The sequence below is a fragment of the Gallus gallus genome, chromosome 7, assembly GCF_016699485.2.
Source record: "Gallus gallus isolate bGalGal1 chromosome 7, bGalGal1.mat.broiler.GRCg7b, whole genome shotgun sequence".
Lineage (NCBI taxonomy): Eukaryota > Metazoa > Chordata > Aves > Galliformes > Phasianidae > Gallus > Gallus gallus.
Window position 1 is genome coordinate 12,367,639 of NC_052538.1, and position 6,000 is coordinate 12,373,638.

The following is a 6,000-nucleotide window of genomic DNA, read 5'->3' on the forward strand; positions in this document are numbered from 1 at the left end:
TGGAAATTTCAGACTGGGGAGGGGATGGATGCGTCGTAAAGCACCAACAGCTGAGAGGGGGCACGCAGCTAGCAGAAAGCAAAGGAGGAGCAAAGCGTTCCTGGAAAGTGAGAAGACAATGGGCAGAGGAGCGAGGGGGGCTTTGTGGGGAGCAGCACAGAGGCAGGAAGGGGGGCAGCGCTCGGCAAGGAGGCCAGGTGGGAGCAGGGACAATGCCAGAAAGGAGCAGCATGAGAGCGCGCTCTTTGAAGAGGGAAAAAGAGCTGGATTCATCACCAAAAATGAATATCAATGAAGCAATTAGCTCTGTGAGCAACAGGATAAATGAACGCTGCTTTCCTAGAGGTGCCCGGCATGTGGCTGGATCCACTGCTGTACAGGAAACGTTGAGCTCATGCTTTTCCTGTTGCAGTGGCACTAACGTGGGCTCTCTGTCCTCTATCCCCAGCTGTTTTCTCAAATCTTTTAGGAGATTTATATTTCTGATTAAATTGCCCAAAGGTTCAAAAGTTGCTGTGACAGCAGGAAAGAAACATGTGACCACACGCAAGTCCCTTTCCTTACACTGTTAAGCTGCAACTATGTATGTATGCTCTAAGGAATACTCGCCAACACAGCACAATCTTAAAAGGCTACAGGTGGTTGAGGAGAACCACAACAACTGCAAATACCTCCATTTTCCAGGATGTGACACAGAGTCACCAGAGCCACTCAGGGCAGAGCAGAGCCCCCCCCAGCCTCCCCAGTTCTCCTGTGCTCACCACCACCCACCTCTGCACTCTGTGCTCTGAGAAACATGTTGGCTTCTTTCCCCATAGATGCTGAAAAATAGAAGCAGTGGCTGTCTCCTCCAAGCACTCTAACATGCTCAGACTAAAGGTGCCCAGGGAAAGCAACAAAAGTGCCCACCTCCTCTCTGCTCCATCGCACAGCACGGCCACCAATGCCACGCACACCAGGCCCTGGGTGGCCATCATCCAGCTGAGACCTGTGCAGCGCCGATGCCAAACAGGTGAGCAGCAAGCAGCCCCATCTGCTAAACAAATGAAAGGCGAATTGAGTGGAGATCCAGCCAAGTACTGAAACGTAGCTGTGACTCTGAAAGCTTTGTTCCAGAGAAACAACGTTCCCACTTTAAAATAAGTCCAAAAAAGCCCATCCTGCTTCCATTGAAGTCGGTGGCAAAATTCCCACTGGTTTAACCAAGAACAGGATCGGGCCACTTCCAGACAGATTTACAGCCAACATATGCCGTAACGCTTGCATACTGCAGGCACTTATTTCTATTTCCAGCCATGTTTTAAAAAATTATAGCAAATGCCTATGGATTTGTGCGTATGAGTTATTGTGCTGCTAATGAGAGGAAGAATTACCCGAACATGGCTTAGATGGTCATCTGTTGCCAGCACAGATGAAATTGCTGGGTCATTCACTGGCTGCGTATCGCTGTTCATCCCATTAGCATTTCCATTAGAATTATTGCAAAATGTAACTCAATTTCTCTCTCTCTCTCTCTCTCTCTCTCTTTTTGGCATATGTGGGGAGAGACCCGGCCTGTTTTTGCAATTAGAATTGCTAAGGATTGGAAGTGAAGTCCTGCTCACACTTCTGCACCCTCTGCAGGCACTGAAGGGGTTGCTCCTCTGACAGGGCTGCTGTTCCTGAACTGGGGGGCAGAGGGGAGAGCTCTGCAGAAGGAAACACACTGAAATGAATTCTTGAAGCTGAAGGCCTCTTGGACATAATGTGTGTGTGCCCATGGACTAGAAAGCTTTGGCTAATTCATTCCCTCATGCTCCTTGCTTTGGGTAGCTGAGTCCATCTCTCTTTAAAGCCAAGAAGTTTGCAGTCTACAGCCCAGAAAGTTCTTGTTTTTCAGAATTGCTGTGGAGCCCCAGCAATGAGAGGGTTCTCCAGAAGCTGCTGTCTGCCAGGCCCTTCAGTACCCAGGCCCCACGTTCTTTGCAGCTATTGTTACATAAAAAAGAAGAAAATCATCTCATGGCTGAAGACTCCCTCCCCTCACTCCTCCCACCCAGAAAAAAAAAAAATCACCCATTGTTTTCCTGTAATTGATCGAGCATAAACATTCAGCTCTACAGTTTTACGACTAATCACTCTACTCCTAAGACACGTGCTTGCAGCTATGCAAGGCACCAGCTGCTGTCATTCCAATGGATATTAATTTATATTGTCTCCCGCTCCCGTCCTCCCTGCACCAACGCACAAAGGGAGCGGGGTGGCAGCGGGCGCTTTATATGAAGACATCTGCTTGAAAGGCAGACAGTGGCTGCTCTGCCGAGATTGCACCTGGACTTTCACTGCAAAATCAGGCACACCAGTTGCTTCCTGGCACTCCAGGCTTTGTTCCACACAGGCGTTTTTGACTGCCGCTATTTATTTATTTGCCTTGCTGCAAGGGAAATGAAATGTCAGGACGTAGGGAGGGAGGCAGGTTTCAGGGCAGAGCAAAACTGGCTGAAATAAAATAACAGCCAAGCGATGCGGGAAGGGGTGTGAGAAGGAGGAACAGGAAAGCTGCCACCTCTGATTTTAACCCCAAAAAGGTTCTCTTGGGGAGAGGCGTGTGGCTGGCAATGCCCAGCTCCTGTCCGGTGCTCGGGTCTGGGATGAACCCAGCTACTGCAGCCTTGGGAAGAGGAGGGGGTGGAGATGACCTGTTGGTTGCCCCTCCGTGAGATTCCACAAAGAAAGAGTACAAGCCCAGTGGCCCAAGCCTATGCCTCACACTGAACTTTGCACAACAGAAACATACAAAGTATACCTGCCCCAGCTTTTCATCTGCTACTCCCAGGCCAGCTCCCAATAACCAAGCTTAAAAGCACCCAAATATGTGAGCTCTCCCATCCGTGTGCGACATGCACAGCCCTGAGCATGGGGGCACACGGGGGACTCTCAGCCCACCATGGCATGTGCCACAGACCTCTGGGACTGCCACGTGCCCCTTCTCTGCCAGCCAGCACCCTCAGGGGAATCCTGTGCACGGGGACACAGAGGGATGAAGGCACTCTGCTAACACAGCCTGCTCTGCTAAAGCATTCACACACCATCTCCCAGATACAGCATCGCTGAGGGCTCCACTATGGAGATATGAAAGATTTCTTTCTCCTAAGAGCAGGGCTGTTTCCCAATCCCTTTGCATTCGCTAATCAAATACCAATGTGACTGGGGTCACGTTACATTATGGCTGTCAGCTCTAAGCGCATACTGTATTTTTCATGCCGTCCTGGTCTGTTGTGTTGTGCTGCTGTTTCACCCCCAGAGGCAGCACAAGAAGGCTTTTCCTTTTTCCTTTCTTGCCTGCCTTGTGGTTTTGCCTAGAACCCCATTTCAGGCTTGGTCTGCGCTGCCACATCCTATACAAATGACTAGTGGATGGCTTACTAAGCAAAGAAGCTGGTTAAGCAGTTGCTCTGTGGGATTTTATTGCTCCGGTAAAGAACCGAGGGATGGTAATGTGCAGTTCAGATGTGAGGTGCTGTTTGCCCACATTCTCTGCAGCAATTTTTCAAAATAAAGAACCAAGCTCAAACAGGGGATGTATTTCACGCTTTTTAAGACCTAGATGGACACAGAAGTTTGGGATTCTTTTTTATAACGTCTGAGCTAGCGGGGTTCCTGAGACAAATCTAAAAATCCTTTCTTGTTATTACATTACATGCCTGAATTCCCACTGCTGTATACCACATGAAGTCACTTACCCTCTGCGAATGGGTATAAAATACCGCTTCTGGTGGAGAACTCATATCTAGGCATGTTTTATTGTGCTTTTTTGCCCAAGGTAAATGAGAATGTGGGCGCAGGATGGGGAAGAAATCTTTCTTCCCTGCTTTTTTCATTAGCTTAAGCTGAACCTATTGATTCTGTTGGTAACTGCCTCAGAGCCTGTAGATATGGGAAGGCGACGCAAACATCTCTTTCTGCACCTCAAAGTTCTTTCAGTTCCTCGAGCTCACGGTTTCCACTCCTCCGCTCTCCCCGCAGGTCTCCAGAGAGTTCTGTCTCCCTGGGGATGCACGTATCACAGGGCACCAACCACGTGAAATATGTACGCTCCCTCTACCCATACACCCTTCAACGAGCCAAGATATTTTGGGACAGAAATGTTATCTTTAGCATCTTTGCCCCTCTGCAGCAGCCACACGAGGAAGAAGTTAAGGAAGGAGCACTGACCGTTGTGCCATTAGGCAGTTCTCACTGACTGGTCTCACTGTAATATATGACTTCTCACAAGTGACGTCAGGAAGTAATAGATTTTAACAGACGTTCACCACCCCCTTCTTTTCTATAAACAGAGCCATCATCTAGAAGGGGCAGGCTGCAGATGGTATTGTTTGTCTCTTAGCGACACGCGTATCCCAGGTTGAATTTTCATGGGGAATTGTACCCAGGCCACTGGTAAGTCAATACCCCTGAAGCAGTGTCTGTTTAAAGGGCTGCTTTCTAGCTGCACTCTTATGGTCTCAAGGCAGATCAGGGAAGAGTCCTGGCTTACAGTCTCATGTTCCCCAAAACTCTTCCTGTGGATTTCCCAGTCCACTATTCATACTATCGCTCAAGGTTGTCCAGATTCCTAGGAGCTCTGGGCCAGATGATACTGGGATGATTTACTGAGGGTGAGATGACAAGCACACGGTGGCAAATCTTTCCTTGCAGCCTTGGCTACACAGGCAGCATGGAAATAGCTTGGGGAGCAAGAGGCTATGAAGCATGCGAAGCACGAACTTTCAGTGCTCCAGTCCATTTTATAGCATGGCAACACTGAAATCCTCAGAGCACACACACATTGAAGGGAGATTTTTTTTCCTATTAGATAAACTCTTAAATGTCACTTGGGATCAAAATCTCAGGACATGTCTACACACAGATCTGTATGTGGCACCTATGCAATACAACTGTGTGTGGAGACCTATATTTGAATAAAGTGGATTTTTTCTTGCTTTTTTTTAAAAAACTTACTCTGCTTTTTGGAGTGCCAGTGCCTTTTGTGTGCAGCACAAGCTCCTCTCCATGCAGACGAGTAGGGTTTCTCTCTCTTTCAAGGGTTAACTGTGTTGTGTTTGTAAAGATCTTGGAGAGCTCCAAACTCTGTGAGTGCCAAGTCCTCTCCTTCTTGCTCTCGCTTCCAAGTATTATGATTCTGTGGGCCAAACACAAGTTACTTTTACATGCGCTGTAGCTTAGTCCAAGGGAGAGTAGGGGGCAGCTCTTGTTGCAGGAGTAAAGGGTGATGGCTCAACCACACCAGGAACAGGAAAAACCCCAAGTGCCTGTGACTACAGTCAGACTGTGCATGTGCTCAGGACATGGAACTGGACAATGATCCTCTTTGTCCTGCCACCTCTACACTTCATCTCTCTGTCTTACCCATGGCAGGAGGGGTGGCAAGAGGACACAAGCAGTCTCTTTCCCCAGCTTATCAAAGGAGATAGGGATGTAGAAATGGCAGGAGTAGAGGGATGCACTGGAGAGGGCCCGTATCCCTCCCCCCACAGAGGCTGAAGGACTGCGGAGAAGTGGCATGGAGGGCTGGGAGGTTCCCCATATGATGCCACAGCAGGAGCCTCCTTGTCCTGCTTGGTTTTCAGCCATGTTAGCTGCCGGCATGCTTGACCCCAGCTGATCAAAGCCTCCATAGGACACTGTGCTCACTCTCCCGCCCTGTCACAGTGACCGCTTCCCATTCAGTGGGGCATGAGTTATTTCTCTTTTGTGCATGAGGCCCTCCTCGAGGGGACTACATCTTCCCTGCAATCAAATAATCAGATGCATTTATTGTTGTGGAAATTATGCCCTCCCCAAAGTGTCTGACCAGCAGCAGCTTCCTGGCTTTGTCTGCAGCCCGGCAGCCTGGATCACACCTCTCCTCCGGAGCAGCTGGGGGGACTGCGCCTGTTGTGCCTGCACAGGGCTGACAGGAGTGACAATGCCGAGCATCCTGATCCGTCCCCAGTCTGGTGGGGCTGGTGCCGAGTCGCA